The sequence below is a fragment of the Canis aureus genome, chromosome 27, assembly GCF_053574225.1.
Source record: "Canis aureus isolate CA01 chromosome 27, VMU_Caureus_v.1.0, whole genome shotgun sequence".
NCBI classification, from domain to species: domain Eukaryota; kingdom Metazoa; phylum Chordata; class Mammalia; order Carnivora; family Canidae; genus Canis; species Canis aureus.
The window spans coordinates 12,038,219-12,063,716 of NC_135637.1; the positions used below are offsets into that span (position 1 = coordinate 12,038,219).

General features: G+C 44.4%; 2 long non-coding RNA genes across 2 annotated transcripts in view; one reads left to right on the forward strand and one right to left on the reverse strand.

Annotated features, from left to right (window-relative positions):
- Positions 1 to 8,498: 8,498 nt before the first annotated feature.
- On the reverse strand, positions 8,499 to 23,412 carry LOC144299850 (uncharacterized). Its single transcript, XR_013366512.1, has 4 exons — positions 22,776 to 23,412; positions 12,670 to 12,748; positions 9,302 to 10,541; positions 8,499 to 9,196 (listed from the first exon to the last, which is right to left on the reverse strand). It is a non-coding gene; the product is annotated as an uncharacterized LOC144299850 (long non-coding RNA).
- The window catches only part of LOC144299848 (uncharacterized), a 52,555-nt gene continuing 50,288 nt past the window's right edge, over positions 23,232 to 25,498 (forward strand). Inside the window, exon 1 of the long non-coding RNA XR_013366511.1 lies at positions 23,232 to 24,507. This is a non-coding gene — a long non-coding RNA (uncharacterized LOC144299848). The remainder of the gene's footprint in view (positions 24,508 to 25,498) is intronic.

The window sequence follows — 25,498 nt, forward strand, 5'->3', positions numbered from 1 at the left end:
CCCGCCTGGAGGCCGAGCCCCTCGCTCGGGCTTACTCCCCCCGCCTTCCAGGCCCGGCGTCCGGGGGTCCCTGTCCTCCCAGGGCTTCCCCAGCACCCTGCTCACACTGGTCTCGGGCACCGCCCTGGAAGCAGTTTCTGATGTCAGTCTCTGTCTTCCTAAAAAGTTCTTCCCGAACCTCAGGATGGAGGCTCCCTCCTACACACCTGCCCACTCCTGGCGTAATTGGGGGTGGGGGGAGTCTCTGTCCTTGGGCGGTATTAGTTTCCAGTTCCTACTGGAACATGTTATCACGATCTCAGGGGCTTAAAAAACAACACAAATTTGTTATCTTACAGCTCTGGAGGTCAAGAGTCCAAGTGGCCTTAATAAGGCTAAAGTCAAGGTGTTGGCCGGGGCCGTATTCCTTCTGGAGGCTCTAGGGGGGGAATCGGTTCCTTGTCTCTTTGAGCTGCATTCCTCAACTGCTGGTGGCTTCACTCTGACCTCTGCTTTCATCAGCTCTCCTCCCCTCTAGGTCTGACTCTTCTCCCTCCCTCCTGGAATCCCTTGTGATAACGCTGGGCCCACCCGGATAATCCAGTCTCCTCTTCCCCTCTCGACATTCTTAACCACACCTACAAAGTCCCTTTCCCCAGGTATCATAGCATATTCACAGGTCCTGGGGGGTCGGATGGGGACATCTCTGAGGGGCCTGTAGTCTGCCTATCACAGTGGTATTGCTTCTACTGGCTTCTGCTGAGTCTACTTTTCCCCATCCTGCCCCTCCCCCACTCCTGTAGGGTAGTAGGCTTTCTTAAAAACATCTCAGTCTGGGGGCACCTGAATGGCTCAGTTGGTTATGCATTGGACTCTTGATTTTAGCTCAGGTCATGATCTCAGGGTCCTGGGATCCAGCCAGACAGGCTCCATGTTCCAGGGAGTCTGCTTGAGTATTCTCTCTCTCCTACTCCCTTTGCCCATGGTCTCTCCCCCCACAATCCCCTACATTCTCTCTTTAAAAAGAAAAAAAAAAAAGATCTCAGTCTGGTCTGACTTCTCAGTCACATTTTGTTATTGCAACATTCCTATTTCAGTCCCTGAACCACAATCTGGTCCATTTTTAAAAAAAAATATTTATTTATTTGAGAGGGGGTTGACACCTTCTGGAGGCACCTCTCATCATCCTTCCCATGTGCTGCCTCCTTGTCCTGCACTGCCATGGTCCTGGGGAAGGCTGCCACTGCCAGTGCCCACTTACCCATGCCCTGGAGACTGGGACCCCCACCAGCAGGGACCTATTTCCATACTTTTTTTTTTTAAGATTTTTTTTTAAATTTTTTATTCATGAGAGATACACACACAGAGAGAGGCAGAGACACAGGCAGAGGGAGAGGCAGTCTCCTTGCAGGGAGCCCAATGTGGGACTCAATCCTGGAACTCCAAGATCATGCCGTGAACCAAAGGCAGACACTCAACCACTGAGCCACCCAGGTGTTCCTATTTCTATACTTCTTAGGAATCAGGATCCTGAGAGCAGCATAACAAGTAGGGAGACTTTAGTGATGTTTTCAATATTTCTGTCCACAGAATGCTTCTAGTGCTCAGTCTTCTCAGTTGGACAGGAAAAGAGCTTAATTTTGTCCCATCTTTATCCTTGGCTCAGAGTCTGGCACATAGTAGGTGCTTTACAGTTCTACTGCATAAATTGTTAAGTGAATATTGAGCATAACAAGATAAGGATGCCCACCGTCATGGCTTCTGTTCAACATTGTATGGAAGACCCCAGCTAATGCAGTGAGACCAGAAAGGAAGTGAGGACAAAGATTGAAAAGAGAAAATCTCTTGTCTGCAATCTATGTGATTATCTCCTTAGAAGATCCAAGAGACTCAACAGAGTAGTGCTGGATGCCCACCATGTGGTAGGCAGCCCTTCCCAGACACTCAATATAAGAGCAGCTCTGTCCTCAGCTCCCATTTGAGTTGGGGAGGCAATGCTCGGGGACATTCTTCTGTGGTCCAGAAAGTCTAAGAGGCTGATCATTTAGGATGGGTAAAATTCCTCTATTTTCATTACCTGAAATTGAGCATTTCCTTCCATGATGAATGCAGGTAACAGCCCACACCTGCATTAGCAGTACCCAAGGCTTGGTCATCAATCGAGATCACAGATATCTTCAAATCACAAGATAGTTATAGCAGATATATCAAAATATAACTTATACTCACCACTGCTTCAAAATTACTAACCCAGCTGTTAGTTCTCATAGTTTTTTTTTTTTTTTAAGATTGTATTTATTTATTCATTCATGAGTGATACAGAGAGGCAGAGACATAGGCAGAGGGAGAAGCATGCTCCCTGAGGGGAGCCTGATGTCAGACTAGATCCCAGGACCCTGGGATCACCACCTGAGGCAAAGGCAGACACTCAACCACTGAGCTACCCAGGCGCCCCAGTTCTTATAGTTTTAATATGTCAACAAAGAACTTCCTATATTTATCCACAATTTAAAAAATAATTCAATAACTGCATTTCAAGATAATGGGCCTTGTGTAATGCAAGGCATTCTCTTTATGCACTTAAAGACATTGCCCCAGAGAAGAGGACCCATGTTGTGAAGAAAGGATTAGGAACTCCTGCTGTAGAGGAAGGACTTGTCTGGTTTGAGCAATACCAGCACCGTTCTCTTGCACAAGCGAGTCTCTGCCCACCCCCCTTCACATATCTTACCAAGCGGTAAGCGCAGCTTGCTCAAGTACGAGCCAGTCACCATCCCAGGACCTGTCTGCGTTTTGGAGATGTTTGTGGAGCCTTCTGGAGAAGGTCAGAGCATGGCCGCCTGACTCTGGGCCTGCTTGTGCCCTGGGAGAGGCCAGGGGATGGGCCCATTCTGGCTTTACCCAGTGCTGGTTTTGGTTCCTGCAGGCCAGTGTTTTCAGCTGCTGCAGTTAACTACTTCCCTTCCTAGGGCAAAGCCCCAGTCTGGCTCTAGGAGAATACGAGGAAACAGAAAGGAGGAAAGAAGTCCATGAGATCTCAGTCGCGGCTCTGTTTGGATTTCCAGAGTTACATGTGCCATCTGGGTCCAGAGGCTGGTTTGCCAGCAGACACAATCCATCTACAGCAGTGACCACATGAGGCTCACGTTCCTCTACGTGATAATAGAGCTACATTAAAAGGTCATGGCTAACTCTGACCCCATTCTCTGATACTTGATTCAAGCTCCTGCTTCAAATATAGTTCAGAATCATGTGGAGGAGTAGAAAGAACATAAGAGTTGGCATCAAGGGGCACCTGGGGCTCAGTGGTTGAGCATCTACCTTCCACTCAGGTCATGATCCTGGGGTCCTGGGATGGAGTCCCGCATCAGGATCCCTGCAGGGAGCCTGCTTCTCCCTCTGCCTGTGTCTCTGCCTCTCTCTGTGTATCTCATGAATAAATAAATAAAATTGTAAAAAAAATAAAAAATAAAAAGAGTTGGCATCAAAGAGACCTGCCTGCCTCTGCCCTTCCCTTGTGAGCTGGGTGATCCTGCCTCTGCCCTTCCCTTGTGAGCTGGGTGATCTTTCATTAATTAAGCAAATAGCAGGGCACCTTGGTGGCTCACTGGTTGAGCATCTGCCTTTGGCTCAGGTCGTGATCCTGGGGTCGTGGGATAGAGTGCCGCTCAGGCTCCCTGCAGGGAGCCTTCTTCTTCTGCCTATGTCTCTGCCTCTCTGTGTCTCTCATGAATAAAAAAATCTTAAAAAAAAAAAATTAAGCATATAGCTTCTCAGTGCCAACTCTGTGCTAGGCACTGAGAACACAGAGGTGAATGAGACAGACAAGAGTCAACCTCCACTCATGGAACTTACTTTCCATAGGGAGGCACACAAGGACCCAATGATGGTATTATGAAAGAGACAACCAGGGGGTTATGGCAGACAATTACAGTGGTGGGAAGAGAGATGAGGTAGGATGGTTGGGGAAGGCCTGTCTGTGACATTTAAATTAACGCTGAAAACTGAGAGCAAGTCATGAAAGGAAGTGAATGCCTTCTAAGCAGTGGGAACAGTACATGCAAAGGGCCTGAGGTGGGAAAGAGCCTGGCTTGGTGAGAAAGCAAAAGGAGGCCAGAGTTATCCAAATATGGTAGGAGGGACAGAGATGGGCAAGAACCAGATCAGAGAGGAGGGCAGAGGCCAACAGGAAGCACTGGAGTTCATGTGAAGTGCAAGAAGCAATGGGAATTTTAAGCAGGGGAGGGACATAGTTTGATTTTTATTTTTTAATTTATTTTTATTGTTTTAAAGATTTTATTTATTTATTCATGAGAGAAACACACACACACACAGAGGCAAAGACACAGGCAGAGAGAGAAGCAGGCTCCATTCAGGGAGCCCGACGTGGGCCTTGATCTCGGTCTCCAGGATCACACCCTGGGCTGAAGCCGGCGCTAAACCACTGAGCCACCCGGGCTGCCCCATAGTTTGATTTTTAAATCACTGTGGTAAAATACACGTAACATAAACTTTACCACTTTAACCATTATAAAGTATACAATCAGTGGCATTCAGTACATTCACAATGTTGTACAACGTTCACCACTGCTCAGTTCCAGAACTTTTCCATTATCTCAAAAGGAAACCCAGTATCCATGAAAGAGTTGGTCTCCATTCCCACTCCTCTCCAGCCCACAGCACCCACTGACCTGCGTTCTGTCTCTGTGGATTTGCCTATTCTGGATATTTCTACACATGGAATCCTACAATCTGGGGCCTTTTGTGACTGGCTTCATTCACTCAGTGTGTTTTTGAAGTCCCTTCGTGTTATAGCATGGACCAGTACTTCCGTTACGGCTGAATATTCCGTTGTGTGGCTGCGCCGTATTTTGTTCATGCTTCCATCCATTGATACAGTTTGTTTTGCTGAGGTAACTCTGGTTTCTGGAAAAAGAGTAGCTCTTAGGGAAGGCAGAGGTGGGAGTACAGGCCAGATAATGGCTTGGACTGGTGTGCTGGGAGTAGGAAAGGAAACATGGGCGTGGGTTCAGGAGCTAAATGGCCTGGACATGGAGGGGGAGGAGGAGGTACCTGAGTGCATGCTGGTGCCATTGTGGAGACAGAAGAGTCTGGGAGAGGACATCCCAGTTGTTTGTGATAACATTTGGTTTGAATTGTCAGAGGGGACGGGTCATGTAGGCAGTAGGATTTGAGTCTGGAATTTGGCAGAGAGGTTTGGGCTGTGATATTTTGATGGAAGAAATAGATATTTTGGTCTTCGTCCATGGCTCCTGACCAGAGTGCCTAATACCCTTGTAATTTCCTAAGTGATAGGAACACTAAGACCATCTTATGATATTTGTTTTTGGTCCCCAGCTCCTGAATAGCTCCGGGGTGATAAAGATGAAGGGAGCATCTGTTGTTCATAACAAGTCCCTTTCCAACACACCTGAATGTATGGGAGTGAGGTGACTTTGGGAAAGCCCCAAGGATGGGGGGTGGTTGTCAAGGGCTGGAACTTTCAATCCCACATCTATCCCCCTACTTCTTCCCACCCCACCTGGCCTCTCAGGGGAGAGGGGTTGGAGGCTGCATGAGTCATCAGTGACGCAATCAGCTGGGCCTGCACAATGGAGTCTCTGTTAAAAACCCTAAGGGGAAGAGTTCAGACAGTTTTCTGGCTGGTGAACACATGGAGATGCTGGGGAGGTGACATGCCTGGAGAGGTCACAGAAGCTCTGTGTGTCACCCCAAAAACCTTGCCCCATGCATCCTTTCCATCTGGCTGTTTGCGAGTTGTGTCCTAGAACAAACCCTTAATTATAAGTAAACCATTTTCCTGAGTTCTGTGAGCCAGCCTAGCAAGTTATCAAACCTGAGGAGGGGTCATGGGAAACTCTAATTTTTATAAAAGAGGCATAGGTGTGCCTGAGTGGCTCAATGGGTTAAGAGAGTTGTCTATGGCTCAAGTCATGATGTCAGGATCCTGGGATCGAGCCCTATGTCAAGTTCCTGCTCAGTGGAGAGTCTGCTTCTCCCTTTCCCTCTGCACCTCCCCGCAATTGTGTTTTCTCTCTCTCAAATAAATAAATAAAATCTTTTTAAAAAATAAAAGAGGCATAGATAAAAGCTTGGACTTGCAGTTGGTGTCTCAAGTGGTTGGTTGGGAGCAGGGGTGCAGGGTCTTATGAGACCCTGGAAGTATTTTCTGACTTGGGCTGCTGAGCAGAACTTCACACTAAAGGTTGGAGCAGCATTGCCTTGTTCCACCTGCTGGTTACTCATGGAAACTACTCAATGATGTGGTTCAACCTTCCTGGCCAGCTGGAGAAGGTTTGACCAGATGAGTCCCACATTAGCCCAGAATTGACCCACCCCCACCCCCAACTTCTTTCCACTCGTGAGATTAGTCGAAACCCATTTTGGCAATTCCATCTGTCCTTGTCATTATGTTTCCAGAAAGGGCATGTGATGAAGTGCCCTGGCCAGTGACACCTAGGGCTTCTGGGATATGTCCTCTTCTCAGGAGCAGCACAGGAGGGGCCTTCCTCTCCTTTTCCTCATCAAGTCTGGAGTTTCTGCTCGCAGCCTGATGGCAGAACCAGGGGTGGAAAGTACCTGGGCCCCAGTGATGCTGCTGCTGATGAGTCATTGAGCCACAGATCCGCTGGCCCTGAGCAGCCATGTGCAGGCATCCGTTTTTGAGAGGTGATAGATTTCACTTTTGTTTGGGTCCGGGTCTTTGCTTCTCACTTCCTGGAGCATCCAGACCCTACCCACACTTGGGACATTTGCTGCTTGGTGGCCATTTTCCTCTTGGGAATGAATTTACTCCTGTTGGGTCCAGATGGGGGACATGTTCATCAAGGTGTGCCCTCTTCTGAAAGGCAGGCACTCAAATGGAGCCAGTGGGAGAGACATGGGGAAACAGCAAACACTTGGCATCTACTCACATCAGAGTGGGATTCCTGTGTGTGGAAGCTCTGTGTGCTGGTAGTGCTTGTCTGTGCCAAGCAGGGGAGCCCTGCCATCCTGTGGGTGCCTTGCAGTTGTCCAATAATCAGCCGGAGCTGGTTTCTATCATTTGCATCCAAGGAACCCAGGCCAGAGCTGAGGGAGAGAGAGAAGGCAAAGCCCCTGCTGTGAAGGTACATGCCCCCAGTGTCAGTATGTGTGTGTGTGGGGGGGGTGGGCAGACGGTCAACAACCCAGGCATCTGTGGGAGGCAGAACGAAGTAGATAGTAATAATACTAACTGGGAGGAGAGAACAGCTGTCCACATGGAGGCAGCACCTACTATGCAGTGGCCCCATGCTGGGCATCTTCAGCACATCCTCTCATTTAATCTCCACAACCACCCCTGGGAGGCAGGGACTGAGTTCAGGTGACATCCTGCTATCATAGGGGGCCCTAAATTATCATGGATAGAACAAACCAGAAGTTGTTTCTCATGCCGAAGGCTGGAGGCCTGAATTCCAGGGCAGGTAAGGTGCCCAGGTCACTGCTCTGCCATTCCCAGGGCCTTCCTCCTGGTCAAGGGTGGTGGCGTGTCTCGGGCAGCAGGATTGAGGGTATGGGCCAGAAAAGAGATGATAGATGCATGCTAGCCGTGCCTTCAGACCAGTCTCTGACACTGCTGCCCACACCCCATGGGAGTCCCTAGTCCCCCTCTAGTCCCAGAATACCTAGCTTCAAGGAAACAGGAGTAATGTGCCTTTTATTCAGGGCATCATGTGCCCTGCTAAAAAAAAAAGTTTATGATATTTGAGGAAGTGCAGAGAGAGCTTTGGGAAACTGCCAGGTACTATACAGATGAGAAAACAAGGCTCAGAGAATGAAGTCACTTGTCCAGGGTCACCCAGCTATGAAGTGGCAGGACTTGAGCCCGCTCTGTCCACGGGAGCTATGGTTACAGTCACACAGAGGGAGGCAAAGCCACAGGGCAGTTGGGGGAGGAGGCTTCTTGGGGAAAGTGATGTTTAGGCTGGTCTCCTGGGTTAGGAAAAGGAGGAAGAGGACATTATAGGAGCTGAGGTCTAGAGGCATGAGAACTGTTTGGAAGAAAACCTTTCTCTGGGTAGCACCTTACAAAGTGCCCTCTGGCCACAGCCTGACCATCTCCAGGAACTGGGGTCTCACGCTTGTGAGAGCTCATTGTAATTTAGGGCTATTTCTCATCAGAGCTCTCCTATTGTCTCCTTTGGAGTGTGGTGGTCATCTTCAGTTTCTTCCTGCTCAGAATCTGTCCTCCTTCTTCTGGCAACGTCAGCCATTCCCTAATTTCATTCCAAGTGGTTCAAGAGTGGCTGACCCAACCAGGCCAGTGGGGCTCCATGGGAACCTCTGGCTGGGACTCTTTGCTAACAGTTCTTCTGCTGGGACTGCCATTCGCAAGGATGGGTGAGCCTGGCCTTGTGGGGCAGCAGGTGGAGAAGGCTTGCCTGGGGGTTAGGCCAACGCAGACAGGAGCAGAGGCATTCTGTGGTTGCAGGGAGGCTGTATCCTGCTGTGCTCAGAGCTACCTTGCACCTGGGAGTTGCAGAAGCCAATAAATCCCCTTTCTGCTGCAGCCAGTTTGATTGATGTTCCTGTCATGGCCACCAGAAGAGAAACTAACAAGAGGTAGAGCTATCACTTTTCTTTTTATCACCACCTGGGCAGTGTTGGTGGTGGTTGGTGGTGGTTGGGGTTGGCAAGGGAGCATGGGTGTGTTCTATTGGAGTAGGACCTGGACCCATGTCTCTGTAAGTGTGATCCACAAACCCCAGTATCTGCAATGGTCTGGTACTGAATGTGATGAAAGCACACATTCCTGGGCCTCAACTTCCAAATCAGAATCTCTGGAGGTGAGGCCAGAACTCTGTATTTCTGCCAAGCATGACAGGGGATTCTCATGGCACCCAGTATGAGAACCAGTGGCTGAACCAGGTGACCTGGGATCCAGCCCAGATCCTGCCGTCAACTTGGGAGGTTAAAGAGTCTCTTCAGGTTTTCAGTAACAACCAGACGGAGCCCTTCCACTGTTTCCCGTGTGCCTGGTATTGCGTGAGCACATGCTTTACACGCTTGCCTTATGCAATCCTCACAACCACTGAACATCTTTATTTTAAGGAAAGAAAGGGAGGCTCTGAGAGGCTGGCTGTCTTGCCTAATATCACTGCTGGTGAATTTGACACCAGTTCTGTCTGTCGCAGAGTCCCTTGTGGTCATGACCGTGTGCTTCAGTGCTTGTTGTCTTTAGAATGGAAATAGAATTTATTGTTAGGCACGTGGCTTTTCACATCAGAAAAGGATTTTGATTCTTCTCTATTCCCTCTACCCCGGGGTCCTGATGACTCACGTGAAACCCCTTGATTCTGCTCCCCTTGTCGTAGCTGGGGCACATCCTCTCTTGTCTTCACTGTAATCACCCTGGGGCTATGTCACCACTTTCTTGCTTGTGACAGTTTCTCCACTTCCACTCTTGTCTTCCTCAGACCTGCTTGCCACATAGTACTGAGAGCGGTTTTTAAAAATATAATCTCATCTCTTTGTTAGGAAATGTCACAGACGTTCAAATAATTATACAGAATACTATAAAAAACACCATGTCTTTACCCCTAGGTTAAGGAATAAAGTACTTAATTCTGGAGTTCACAGAGCTCAGGAACCTTCCCTGGCTTCCCTCTTGCTCTTGGGATAAAAACGCAGGTGGCCCTGCCTCTCTGGTCCCTGCTCCTCCACACCCCACCCACACCCCTTTACTGTGCTCCCGATGTGCTGGCTGGGCTGGATTTTCTCTCATATCAGGCTCCTCCCTCAGGGCTGGCACACCTGCTGTTCCTCCTTCTGAAATGCTGCGTCCTCCAGTAGGGTCCAGCCAGTTCCTTCTCATGCTGGTCTCTGTCACAATGATGTTTCCTTAGAAGGGTCTCCCAATTCCCCCAGATCAGGCTGCCCCGGGTGCCTGCTTCATGCACACATACCCACAGCCTTTAGTTCTTGGTTTACTGCCTGTGTCTCCCACTAGACTGAATTCCATGAGGGCAGGACCTCTGTCTCCCCTGGTGCAGAGTAACCGCTATAAATAGTCCCTAAATGAAGAAAGGTACTAAGGAGTTATCAGCTTGTACAACCCCAGTAAAAGAGGCAACATTCATTCACTTGGTGAATATTTATGAAGTGCCTACTGGGCTGGGCTAACATTTAGTTAAAAAAAAAATGCATCGTTTGCCTTAGTAAGAACAACCGCCTCAGTTTCTTCACTATTCAGTAATATGGGAATCAGAATACCTACCTTGTGCTCGGGAAGACTGAATGAGCTGACACGGGCACAGGGCTCAGGACAGAGATGAGAGGTGGCCAACATCAGGACACACACCAAACAGAAGATGGACATCACCCAACTTGTACTGGGTCTTCTCTTGGGCTCTGGTCAGCAACGCCCAGCATCAGTTTGTGCTAGCAGCACCATTTCTTCTCCACATCCTCCAACTTTAGGCTATGGTTGCTCATTTAGAGGGAATACAAAAGCACTAGAGGGAGCTCAGTGCCTTCCTAGTGGGTGTGGAGGAGTTCACTCTGCTGGCCGTTACTTCTAGCTGTCCGAGAAGGAAGCAGGGGGGGCAATGAGCACATTAAAACTACCTCTCAAAAAAAAAAAAAATTCCTCTCATACAATTCCACTCCATGTGCCACCAAAAGGTGTGGGCTGGGCTAGAGAACAAAGGTGATCTGTGAAGATTTTTCCTGGGAAACACAAAGATATATAGGTCCTTAAATGATACAACTGTTGATATTTGGTGGTGATTTTAAACTATTTTATTGAGAAGCTGCTTTATCTCCTATCACTCACTTAGTAATTTGATGGAAAACATAAGAAGCCCATTTTGGCTACAAGTACCAGAAAACTCAATTCAAACTAACCTGTATAATAAAGGAAAATTTTCTCTTTACTGAAATAGTCCAGTGATAGTGTAGGTTTCAGGTGCGGTCTGGTCAAGGCTTTAGCTGTTTCTCTGCTGTTCTCTTGGCCCCTCTATTTCCCTTGGGTTGGTTTTTTCCTCAGACTAGTTTCCTCCCTTGTTGCAAAATATAGCAGTTCTAGGCTTCACATTGGCATACTGTACCTGCTAGAGGAGATGGGCATTCTTGGTGCTGCCCCTTCTCCCCAATCAAAGGATGGTCCTAAGCTTCCTTCTGTTTTGATCAGATCAATGTGGATTGTCTTTCCACCTCTGAACACACTCTGGCCAGGGGAATACTGTGTGCTAGGTGGCTTGGGCTGGTCTGACCATTGCTAAACCAGTGTCTCTGTCAAGGAGTAGTAGATTAATTTCACTCAACCTTTGCCTCTATATAACAGGAGAGGATGGGGGAACAAGTTAGAGAGGCAACTGTACTGTCTAAAAAAATCCAGCACAACCAGCTTGGATTATCTATGTCTAAAAAGTTGGGGAATATCAGGGTGCCTGGGTGGTTCCATCAGTTAAGTGTTGAACTCTCAATTTTGGCTCAGGTCATATCAGGGTCCTGGGATGGAGCCCTGCATCGAGCTCCACACTCAGCATGGAGTCTGTTTGAGATTCTCTCCCTCTGCCCCCCTCCCCAAATAAGTAAATAAATAATTTTTTTTAACTGAGGAATATTAATGTGAGCAACACCACCTCCCAAAGTGTATCTGAGAGAAAAATGGATACTTGAGCCCAGAGATGCATCCCTTCCTCAGCCTGAAATTCCCATCCACATCAACCATGGGGAGGCCCTATTGTTTTCTTTCTTTTTTTTTTTTCCCTATTGTTTTCTAATCCAGTTTCACCCTTGCAGAAATAACCCTGAAGCCCAGGAAGGGTGAAGAGACTGTTCTGACACCTCTAATGTCCACTTAGGACATATCAGCCATTCAACAAATATTTGGCTTTGAAGGAAGGGACTGAGGGTGTGTTGACCTGTAATCAGAAGGCACTTACTGGTGAGTTATTGAAACTTGATGTCTGGGACACCTGGGTGGCTCAATGATTGAGGGTCTGTCTGCCTTTGGCTCAGGTCATGATCCTGGGGTCCTAGGATCAAGTCCCATATCAGGCTCCCCACAGGGAGCCTGCTTCTCCCTCTGCCTGTGTCTCTGCCTCTCTCTGTGTGTCTTTCATGAATAAATAAAATCTTAAAAAAAAAACTTGATGTCTGACACATCTAGCCATGTACACATTCACAAATACAGACATGAGCTCATAAATTCAAAGAAATGACCTAGAAGAATCAGAAGAAACAAAAGACCAAGTTAGACTTGGCATCAAAATAATCATGGTTCCTGGTTCTGTCAGCATAGTCCCATCCCCCCTTCCTTTTCTAAGCCTGGTCAACAGGGCCTGGCTCTTGTGACCAGCTACTAACTGGAGGCTCAAGGGGCTCAAGGGTTAAGCAAGGACATCTGTAAATACACAGGGTGCCATAGTCTTACAAATGTGCATTTTGAATGAACCAGTCTACTCTCAAACACTGTTGCTAGAAAGTAGGTTGGCAATTAACATATCAAACTTAACAAAAAAGCATATAGATTTATCCTTTGAGGCAGCAATACCTCTTCTACAGACCTATCTCAAAGACACTGGGCCAGTCATATGGCAAGATGTATGTGCCAGTTGGTTACCACAGCACGACTGTGAGAGCACGGGCTGGGAACTGCCCCAGTGTCCACTGGCAGAGAACTGGTCGGATAGAATATGGTACCTTCCACTCTGCAGGATCACAAGGCTGGAGAACGGCAAGAGGAACTCAAAGACTGCCATGGAACGGTCTCCAAGAGAAACTGTTAAGGAAAAATGCCAGGTGAAATCAAGTGTGTAAGATCCTGCCATTCTCCAAGAAACAGAGGGCTTAGGAATATAATGTACTGACTTATATTAAACATGCATATACGTGCACACACACATGCATGCACATTTAGGAAGATAAACAGGGTGAGGTAAGGACAGGGTAGAGAGGGCAGGGGGAGAAGCTAGACTTCTTTGAACATACCTTGCTTTGTGTACTTGACTTTGGGACCCTGCAATTATTTTATCCTTAGGTACAAAAGCAAAATTAAATAAACATAACTTAAAAATAATATTGGGTGACTTTATTTTATTTTTTTAAGATTTATTTATTTATGATAGACATAGAGAGAGAGAGGCAGAGGGAGGGAGAAGCAGGCTCCATGCCGGAGCCTGACGTGGGACTCGATCCCGGGGCTCGATCCCGGGGCTCCAGGATCGCGCCCTGGGCCAAAGGCAGGAGCCAAACTGCTGAGCCACCCAGGGATCCCCAATATTGGGTGACTTTAAAACAGTAATTGGTGCATCCCAGAAGGGTGAGAAATGAATCTAAGGACAAAAAGAACTGTAAAAAAAAATTAGTAGTCATGTTGCTAATAATTATTCATATTATTGGGGCACCTGGGTAGCATCGTTGAGTGTCCAACACTTGATTTCAGCTCAGGTCATGATCTCAGGGTCCTGGGATCAAGCTCTGTGTGCTGGTGCATCTGGCTTCCCGCTAGGCAGGGAGCCTGCTTCTCCCTCTCCCTCTGCTGTTTGTTCATCCTGTTTGTACTCTCTCTGGCAAATAAATTCTTTAAAAAACACAAAACCCCCACAAAATAATACTCATATTATTATTGTGAAATCATTATATATACTATAGGATGAAGCAAATAATTAGGTTACTGTGGCCAGGAACTAAGATTTTCACTATTTAAGAGGAGAGATACAACAATGTAAAATCAAAGAAGCAAAAATTGTATAATCCTAAATCTGGACTGAAAATATCAGCATAACCTAATGATTTATTTTTTCTTAAAAATATGTGTTTCCTGGGGCACCTGGGTGGTCAGTTGGTTAAGCATCTGACTCTTGATCTCAGCTCAGGTTTTGAGTTCAAGCCCTATGTTGAATGACAACACATTGAAACATTTCAAATATTCCTCATGATATCCAAACAGTGCAAAACCAAACCAAGTCCTAACTCACCAGTCACCTGTGAGAGGATGCTAGGGGGACACATTTACTTTGAAAGTTGGTAAAAGGAAAGAGCCAAGCATTCATCCTGACTTTCCTATATATATTATATAATTCAGAGTAATCAAGTGGCAGGTGAAGGGGAGTTTCTCTGCAGAGACATATTCTAGGTAACAAACGAAGAAGGCAAGACAGAATCAGAGTGTGGACGTTGTGCAATCCCTAATATTTTCATTAGGAACCCATGGATTTCAGTATTTGAATGCTGAATATATAATACATAACTGGTATTATGTATTATAATGGTATTATAGTTATGGTTTTAAAAAAATCATCTTTTAGAGGTACAAACTGAAATATCTAGAGTACAGTGATAGCTAGCTAGGGCATCTTCCACAGTGATCATATTGGGGAGGGAAGGAGATGACACAAGCGTGGCTGAGTTGGCAGCTGCAGAGGGCTTCATACTCTTCTATTTGGGTATATATTTGACATTTTTCCAGAGTGAAGAGTTAGAAAAAAAAAATCGACCTCACCCTTTTTTTTTTTAAGATTTTATTTTTATTTATTCATGAGAAACACAGAGACAGAGCAAGGCAGAGACACACAGGCAGAGGGAGAAGCAGGCTCCATGCCAGGAGCCCCATGTGGGACTTGACCCCAGGTCTCCAGGATCACACCCCGGGCCCGAAGGCGGCGCCAAACCGCTGAGCCACTAGGGCTGCCCTTGACCTCCCTTTTGATTTGCAATTTGACATCACAGAATTTATTCAACACACAGCACCTGAATTGAACATGTAGGGCAGCCTGAGTGGCTCAGCAGTTTAGCGCCGCCTTCAGCCCAGGGCCTGATCCTGGAGACCTGGGATCGAGTCCCACAGTCCCACGTCAGGCTTCCTGCATGGAGCCTGCTTCTCCCTCTGCCTGTGTCTCTGCCTCTTTCTCAATCTGTATCTCTCATGAATAGATAAATAAAATCTTAAAAAAAAAAAAAAAGAATTGAGCATGTATACACCTCAGTATGAGCAACAATCTTTATTCCAGTATTATTTATAGCAGCAAATAACCTAAAAATCCATCCATAGGCAGCTAATAACAGTACGTAAGTGTCAAGGAATACTAGGCAGTTCCTAAAAAGAATAAGGCAGCAGTATGTACACATAATATAGGAGGAGCCCCAAGCTTTACTACTGAGTACGTTAGTAGACTTACATAAAATGAGATGTAGAAGTGTGCAAAAAATTAGTGTGTAAGGAAAAAAGGACCCATTTATCCTTATAATGTACAGAATTAGGGATTCCTTGTCTCTGGGGAAGAAAACGGAGGCTCAGGAGACCTTCCACTGCCTATCCTTTCCTACCCTTGAAAACAACTTTTTAACCACATGGATGATGACCAGCTACTACATAGAAATAGTGAAAAACGCCTGCCCTAGCTCTACACCCAAGTTCCACAAACACTGGAGTAACTAAAGAACCAGCACCAAGCTGCCCCAGGCAGGCCCACCAGGCCCCTGGAGGAGTATGTGGTCCCTGCCACTTCCTTCTGGCACAATCACAAAGCTGTAGGAGGGCTCATTAAGCTCACTTCCCTCTTTTGGCAACAATTCAGTAGGTACTCCTCAACTTGCACTTGAGGAGCCAGGACTGAGAATGTGGCTTGTTACAAGAACAAATGTTTCTAGGTAAATGCTGACAGTTCTGCTGGCATAAAATAGGTCCCCGTGTGGGGAAGCATGGATCATGATAAAGCTCTCTCCCCACCTTCCCTCCATTTTTCTGTTACATACCTGACTTCACAATTCTCTATTTTCAACAAGGAAGAATTTTTTAAAAAAGACTTTATTTATTTATTCATGAGAGACACACACACACACAGAGAGAGAGAGAGGCAGAGAGAGAGGCAGAGACACAGGCAGAGGGAGAAGCAGGCTCCATGCAGGGAGCCCGATGCGGGACTCCATCCCAGGACCCCAGGATCATGCCCTGAGCCAAAGGCAGATGCTCAACCACTGAGTCACCCAGGTGCCCAAGAATGAGTTTTTTTAAATAAGCTTTTTGAAAAATTAGAATCAGGGGTGGAGATGAAAGAATGAGTTAGTTCTATAATATGCTAATATGAGTTTACGGTATATAGTTAAGTAATGAAAACAATATTTCAGTACCTTTTAAGTTAAAAAAAAAAGTGAAGTAGGATGTATACTCATACATGCTGGTGCATGTGTGCATATCTGTGGCATATTCCCGAAAGGTGCACAGAAAAACAGAAACAGCTTTATCTGTAGAGAGTCAACGTAGGGGGAACAGCTTCATCTGGGGGGTTGGGATGAAGGGAAGATACACTTTAAATACTTATGGTGTCTGCAGTTTTAGAAAATTATTTACATATATTGTACCCCTCCAAATAAATTAGAAGATTGAAGATGCTAAAGATACTAACTTAAAACTGATTTGTTGAGACTGTATACAGTGAGTTTTTAGTTTCCTAGTTAGCTTAGTGTTACTTGCAGAAAAGTCTGCAGCTCTTCAGAGTAGAATTTTCTAACAGTGCTTTTCACAGGTACTTCTACTTTTTGTTATCAAGTACATGATGGTGAGGGAAAGGAGTTGTTTGTTTTTCAGGATTAAAAAAAAACTTCAAATATGAGAGCAACTTAGATTCTTTAAAAAGAATCTGTCTCAAGCCCTTCTTAGAAAGATTTTGAGAGAAAGAGTGCATGCATGCCTGCCTGCGAGAGCATGTGGGCATGAGCAGGTGGAGGAGCAGAGGGAGAGGGACAAACGACTCCCCACTGAGTGCAGAACCTGATGCAGGGCTCAATCCCACAACCCCAAGATCATGACCAGAGCTGAAATCATGAGTCGGATGCTTGACTAAACCACACATGTGCCTCTAGTTTTGCTTTTATTTAACTGTTTTACACCATTCATTTAATGCTACCTGGATTTGGTGGCAGGAGTCACAATAATAATAATAATGCCTCATGTTTATTGCACAGCTATAATGGGTCTTTCCATGTGTTAAAAAGCTTTTAACTTTGATCACATGGCATTCCCTGATGTAGATGTTATCATCCCCGTTTTATCAAGGGAAGCACTGAGGGGTTAAAGGATTCACCCAAGGCCACACAATCAGAAGGGGCAGTGACAATTCCCACCCAGGCCTAAGGCTACAGAGCCTGTGCTCTAAACACTGCCCAGCATGGCCCTCAGGAGGAGGAACTGCTGTCCCTGTGGGCTTCTGCAGACTCAGGAGCTAGTGTAACCAGCCCCAGGCCACAAGTATTCACAAACTAATTACAAAAATGGGTACTTCTGTGTATAAAGGAACTAGCTTGAGCAGCATACTTCCCGGAAAACCTTATAATGCCGAGCTTGCGTTCCTACTTCTAACAAATGGTTTCTAAAGGAATAGAAAGCTTAAGCTGAATCTCACCCATCTATATCGTTCAGAAACTTAACAACTCAGAAAATTCTCTTATGGCTGGAAGATGTATGATTCTACTGTTTATTCATCAAAATGAACACAAATGTGCACAACGTAGTTATTACCAATGGGATCTGTTACTCTTGGCAAAGGAACCACGAATGAGATAATTACTAAGAAGAGTGCATGAATATCATTTCAAAACATGAGACCAAAGAGGGCGAGGGGAGAGAGAATTAAATTCTAGGCCTAAGAATTTATCTTTGTATTTTAGAAACTCCCTAGAATTACAGTAACTACGAGAAGATCCACTTTCAAGTCAAATGAAGTTTGAGGTAGGACCCAAGTCTATTCACTCATTTTAAACCACCACTTACACTCGCTAATTATGCAAACTTGATGAAACTATAAATCTTTTCCTTAGAAAGATTCGCATATGCACTCACAGGTAATGCACTGCATACAATTTCAGGGAGCTCAGGATTCACTTCAGTAACCCAGGAGGTTGAAGTATGGAACTGTAGGGTGAGGGGCCTCTGCTGTCTGGCCTGCATCAGTCCTGATAATTAATCTCTCCATGACAGCAGCTTCGCTTCCTGGAATGGAAGCCAAGTGGTCTAATAAATTCTTACGGGAGGAAAACGCAAATCAACTGAGGAGCTTTAAAAATAACAGTAACAATACGCCTACCCAGTAGAATTTTTTCTACATCACACTCTGACCTTAAAAGGACTTGCAGGTGGTAACTTCAAACAATTTAAATATAAAAGACAAAATAATTCCCACTTGAAGTGAGATCTAGGATCAAAGGATGAGACTATTAAAGAGAAATCTGACAAGCACCTGGATTCTAACATCTCTGTGTTTAGGTCGTGTTAGAATTCATAGAACAGCAGTAAAAACAATGCCAAGGATTCAACTTAATTAGATCAACTATTTTTTTTAAAGATTTTTATTTGAGAGAGAATATGAGCAGAGGGAAGGGTAGAAGGAGAGGGAGAAGCAGGCTCCCCGCTTGAGACACAAAACACATGAAAAATACGTGAGCAGAGAGCGCATCTTGGGGTTCAATCCCAGATTCTTGGAATCATGATCTGAGCTGAAGGAAGATGCTTCACTGACTGAGCCACCCAGGCGCTCCCAGATCAACTATTAGAAATAGAAATGAGCTAAGAGACTTGGAGTGACCAAAGTATGAAGAAGGATCCTGAGAGAGAGAAGATCCTGAGATCCTCCTGATTAAAATAACTAAAATGTTAAATCAAATATAAAAAGTAGGTTTTTAAAAAATAAACTACAGGCCTGGCATAGGTTTGCTCCCTAACAAAGTGGAAATAGAAAACTTGAGCTTGGCAGGCAGGGGAGCACCCAAATGGCTTCTATCTTCAAGGCTTCTACAAAACCCTGGAGACCCTCTGCTTCAGTTTTTACAACTCTCTAGGGCTCCTGGGGAAGGGGATAAAGCCTGGGACCTAGTCAAAGTCTATTAGAAAGTTGCCTTGAGGGGGAGAGGGGACAAGCTTTATGACACTGCTGATTTTTGTAGGCATCATATGGTTCAATCTACTTACAGTGGACCCTGAATCCAGCTAGGAATAATGGCATAAGGAAATAACCCTGCCAGACATAAGGAGACAGCAGAGACTTGCCTATCTTGACCCTGGCACTGGGTAGAGAGAAATAAAAAGCTCTCTCCTGAGAATTCACCACTAAAATGTTTAGGTCTGAGGCTTCATTTCATGATACCTGTACAATCTGAAAACTTTCAAGTGAGGAATTTATTAAGGTTTCTGTATTATCACTGTCACAGTCTATCTGCAGAGGCAAACTCCATCTTGGCTGACAAATTCAACTTCCATCCAGGCCACAGAGACTGCCCGTGGGCAAAGACGCAAGGAAAAGTGGGCAGCTCCCACTCAAAGGTCACAAAACACATGAAAACAACAATGAAAAACCAGTAGGAGTAACAAGCCATAGAAAAAGACCCCCTGAGACTTCAGATATTGGAATAATCAAATGGAATATAAAGTAACCATGGTGATTATACTTAGAGAAATAGAATATAAGACTTAAAAAAGATTACCAGGGGAGCACCTGGGCAGTTCAACTGGTTAAGTATCTGCCTTTGGCCCAGGTCATGATCCCAGCGTGCCAGGATGGGGATTGAGCCCCAAATCAAGCCCCATATCAGGCTCCCTGCTCAGCAGGGAGTCTGCTTCTCCCTCTCCCTCTGCCCTTCCCCTCCTTCCACTCATGCTCTCTTTCTGTTGCTCTCTCAAATAAATAAATAAAATCTTTTTAAAAAAGAAGATTAGCAGGGAAGCAAATGACAACAAATGACCATGCAGATTTTTGAAAAAAAGAACAAACCAAGTGAGGAGAAAATGAGTAAACTAGAAGCTATAGCTGAAGATAACCATTCAGAATGCTTAGGGACAGGGATGGAAGAGAGAGAGAGGTTACAGGGAAATGGAAGAATGGGGCCTAACATGTGTTATTATCAATCCCAAAGGACAGAGAATGTGAAGCGCAAAGATAGTAACCTCTGAAGCTAAACAAATAGAAAAAAATAGAGGAAAAAAAGACAAGAGGAGAACCCCCCCATCATACCCCCAAAAACCTAAAATGGGAATTGAGCATGTCAACATGGATAAACCTCTAAAAAAAAGCAAGAAGCATTTGGCTGGCTCAGTTAGAAGAGCGTGAGACTTTTGATTTTGTGGTCATGAGTTCGAGCCCCACATTGGGTATAGAGATTACTTAAATAAAACTTTCTAAAAAATTGAAAGAAAATATTGCAAGAAGACATTCACAGAAGGATATACACAGCATATATAAAGTTCACAAACTGGCAAAACTTAATATATTGTTTAGGGACACAGACAATAAAAAGCAAGGAAATGATTAATTTCAGATTCAAGATAGTGGTTAACCCTGGAGGGAGTAGATGTAATTGGGTAGGTACACCCAGGCGGCTCCTAAGATATTGGTAGTATTCTATTTCTTAACCCAGGTGTGGGCACATTAGTATTTTACATACGTTTCTATTGTATTCAGATATTTCACCAAAAAAAAAAGACACTAAAAAATATACAGAATATGAAACATGTAACATAAAATGGTAGTATACCTTGATATACATACAGTGAAATACATTTAATTAAATTGTACACACAATCAAGAAACAAGGAAAGCAGCCTGGGACCCCCTCAATGAAAAACCCTGGCCTTCTAAGATGTTGTATTCAGATCTACAGCATCTTTCCTGATCTGTCCCATGATGCAATGCTAAGAAGGGAAAGCCAGCTACATAATCCTAAAGTGATGACCTGTTTGACTATCAGGAGAGAGCTTAGATTAAAATCCTTAGCTAGTTAGATATTAAGACAAGGCATCACAAAGCTGAGAAAGCTCTAATGGTTAAGTTGTGGTGACTTCTTACTGATGCTGGTCTACAAACCCAGACCTGTAAGCAGTAGTTCTCAAAGTGTTGGCTTCAATCCTTGGGGACTGAAGCTGGTGGGGGACGAGCCCCCAGGCTCTGCTTTTACAGAGCCATTGTGACTTTATTCACTTTACGTATGTCTTTGATAGGATTTTGTTGGAAGAGTTCCACCTGTCAGTATGAACAGCATTGTCTTAGCGGAATCCTAGCTTTCTGGAGTTGGGAAAAGAATGCAAATCTCCTTTCTCAACTCTGTGTAAATGCAGAGGTGACCAAAATGTGCACCTAGTAAGCCATGTGCACTGCAGCAATCATAAGATAGCTGGCTTTCTTTCCTGTTTCGTCCTCATTCCATTGTCTTGGGAAATACCCAATGGCTCTAGAAGAGCAGTAAGAACAGGAGTCAAGCTGATGAGCAAAATCTAGCCAAACCCGCTGAGTGAAGTAAGTCAGTCGGAGAAGGACAAACATTATATGTTCTCATTCATTTGGGGAATATAAATAATAGTGAAAGGGAAAATAAGGGAAGGGAGAAGAAATGTGTGGGAAATATCAGAAAAGGAGACAGAACGTAAAGACTGCTAACTCTGGGAAACGAACTAGGGGTGGTAGAAGGGGAGGAGGGCGGGGGGTGGGAGTGAATGGGTGACGGGCACTGGGTGTTATTCTGTATGTTAGTAAATTGAACACCAATAAAATATAAAAAAAAAAAAAAAAAAAATCTAGCCAAACCCGATCCACGGATCCATACATCTTATCATTTACGTTGCATGGTCTCCCAACTAAGAAACTATTTGAGTCAACTCCAACTATCCCTTAATCATTAGTTAGCACTAAACGTGAGAATATACTGGTGTCTGTAGGTGGGTCAATACTTGGAAAGATGTGATTTCATTTTGGTAAGTATCAGTTTATCAAATTTGTCTCCTCTGAAGGCTCCTGGAGTTGGCGAATGGAGCAAATCTCCAGCAGATAGCAAATGAACTTCTGCCAACCTCAGCAGAAACAGCTTTAACCCACCCGTTCTCCTGCCACACCTACCTAACTTGCCAGGGTTTTGCTGGAAAGGTCAAGCAGCCAGTCTGTCCCAGAACATAATGACTGGTTACTGTTCTCTTGTATACCAGCCCTGAACAACTGGTGTGTGGGCTGGTCTTCTCTGGGAGACATGGTATTTGATACTGTGCTAATTGGGTGGCTAGAAGAAAAAAGGAATGCGTTTTAAAGTGGCTCCTTAGAATTTTTTCTACAGCTGTGCCAAATATACATCTTGGCTGAATGATTATTAAAATTCTGTATTGGTCACGGCCAAACATCACTATAAGAGAACTAGTTGTTTGTGACACAGGAATGAGTGTGAAATCTAGCCAGAAAAAAAAAAAAAAAAAAACTTTATCAAACTGTCTGAATTTTCCAAAGTTTGACATTAGGCAGGAATGGAACTTTCTTAGCACCATCAGTTGATTTACTGTTGCTATGGCATCTGCACGTTTGTAAAACTAAGTAATGCTCATTTTTACCTGAGGTTGATGGAAGAGAATGTTGTCTTGTGGCTGCCCCTACCACTGAATATTATGTTCTAATAGTAAGATAGTGACTTAGGCCCATCTTCCTTAGTTCCTAGACTTTAAAAAATCTGGTTGATGATTCAGTTGTACACAATCCCTCTATCTCAAGCTTTGTGTACTGCAAGATGCGTTCTATTTTCAGAAGCACTTAAGATTTTTGCCATACTATTTCCAATCTTTTGCATGCCTATTTCAAAATTCCTAAAGACTTTTAAGCTTAAAGTTCTTTCAAAAAAAAAAAAAAGTTCTTTCAAACTTATCTAGATAACATTTTTCTACTTATTGCTTTCTTAAACTTTCTGATTACAGAAGTGTTCAAAACTAACTGAAGTGCTTTCATCCTGTAACATATATACTTCAAATAACTGACAAGTGACATAATCTGCACAACTAAAATGCTTACCTGTATTTGAAATTGATATATGCAAGAAATCCAAATGCCACGTTTGAACTACACAGCAGCCATCGTGATCAGCTAAACAGCAGTCATTTCTGTGACCACCCAATTGTTTATCATGCACTGATTCAGGAATGCCAGGAAGTTTCATTCCATTGGTCTTAGGATGTGGTTGAAAGCACTAATATCGTCTTCATTTTTATTCATCTGAAGCTGACATAGCAATCCACCAGGGGTGAATGAAAATCTATTTTTGCCTATGCTCAGACAAGTTTTCCCAAGTTCCTTTTTTGTGGCCATTGATGTAAATCTTAGAAATATCCTTCAATATCTTTCAGCTGCTTACTGAATGCTCATTATGTATAAGCCATGTATTAGGCACCTTATATGGGTTTTCAATCTTCACAATCCAGTCAGTATTCATAGTTCTCTATTTTGCAGGTGAGGAAAGCAAAGCCTGGGGTGTCCTATTCTTCTGGTCTAGGTTGATGCATACATCTGACGTACAGAACTGAAAAAAAGCAAATCATGAACCCTGCAGATTCCAGCTAGCTGGTTTGCAAGACTGAACGAACTTTGGGTCTGCCTTTTCCAGACGTGGGGAAATGGGCACATTGGGCTTCAAACCTTTTATTTTTTTAAGATTTATTCATGAGAGACAGAGAGAGAGAGAGAGAGAGAGAGAGAGGGAAGCAGGCACAGACAGAGGGAGAAGCAGGCTCCATGCAGGGAGCCCAACATAGGACTTGATCCCGGGACCCCAGGATCACACCCCGGGCCGAAGGCGCTAAACCACTAAGCCACCCGGGCTGCCCGCATCAAACCTTTTAATCTACTTTTTGGAAGAACTCGTCTTGCCCACTCTGCCTCAGTTTGCCAGCTATTATCTTATCTTCACTTCCTAGCAGTTTCCTTTCAACCTTCCATCATAGTTCCACAGTAGAAAAACTCAGGTGATCTTTCCTTCCCTCAGTCTGAATTCTGTGCCTTCTTCATGACTCAACACTCAATCTTATTTGTTTCTAATTCCCATGTCCCATATTCCATTTATGTATCTGTAACTATGAAGTATGCCATGTCTGCATCTCTGTGGTTCATTGACAGGCGGGCCTAGTCAAGTAAGTACAAACCAGTGATTGCAAAAGATAGGTTTCAACTATATGATACAACTATTTAGCTACATAAGGATAGCTATCATCCTTCTAAAGGTGTTGTACTGGTGCAGTCATCTTGAGAGCAAGAATACTCAAAAAAAAAAATCACACAGAAGAAAACTAGAATTTAAAATATTACATTCAACAACTGCATGTTTCCTGGTTGTTTCTTTTGTATCTGCTGAAAATATCTATCAGTGTTTTATGTGCAGTTAGTGCTCACAAGTACTTGGCTTGGCTGTCCATGGCTTAGTATCAGGTCATTACAGGCTATATATAATAGGTAGGTGCTACTTAGTACCTTAGAGAATTTAGATATTCAACCACATGAAACAACTGAGATTAATGATAAAGTGACAAACAGTGAATAATACTATTATGAGTCAAGCATTACTCTGAGCACACTACATCATTTCATTCAAGAGTCACAATGAGGCAGGTGCTTTCTAAGAGACACTGTGGCTCGGCATTTAAGTCACACTCAAATCGCACAGCCAGGAAAGGAGCCATGACCTGGACAGAATGTAGCCAATGGAAGATGTGACCAGATGCACATGAAGAGAAATTACAAGTGAGAATGTAAGGTTAGTGCAGAATAGGATTTATAAGGGAAGGCGCCAAGTTCTTTGGTCATATACTAGTTTCAAATAATTAGCGTCTAAGATCGCATGTCCTAAAACAAAGGTTGATTTTGTTTCCTACTTACCTGGTGCTGTGTCCTTTCTCAAAAAATTTTAATCAAGCTACCACTTCACGTTCTATAACCTGGGTAAAGAGGCCCAATTTTATTAACTATAGAATTCTGAAATCCTAGAAGTGACACAACTGATAATGTCCAGGGCACAGACTAAGGACACATGAAATCTGCCTTTGACATAATCAAATGCTGCTCATCTTTCTTCCTATAGTTAAAGAGGTCTGGGAGAATATGATAAAGTAAAATAATACAAGTTTGGATTTGTCACAATGTGGACAATGAAAAACCCTGGCAGGTCCAACCTCTCTGGCTGACAGGAGCATGCTGGAAGGGAAGTTGTGGCCAACGCCTCAAGACCAGAGACTATTAGTGCAGATGGGAGGCTAGACCCCAGCAGCCCTGTGCTTTTCTATCAACATGCCATCACTAGTTCAAACAGTCCCTTACTAGGAGGATTTCCTCCTATTCCCCGAGGGAAACCAGGTTTTGATAGAAGAAAGTGCTTTGCAAATGACATGCTCTTTGCCCACTTTTAATGTAAGAAATTAATACGCACTTCACAAAATTGTGACACATGTAGTATGATAGAACACTGTGTTCCATACAAATTGGGGAATAGAGAACAAAGAACTGTGCATGCAAATACTGGTGGGTTGAGCCCGAAAAAGAAAGTTGTTCAAGTGAACCCAGACCAACAGATAACTATGGGTGCAGGTGACATGGCAGCTCAGCAAGCCCCACATCTCCTAAACAGCAGGGGAGGACAGCTCAATCTCATCACCCTACTTCAGAAACGTAGTTACATCCAGGTTAGACCTCCACAAACATGAGCATCCATATTATAGTCCATCTTTGGAAAACAGACTATTTGAAGGAAA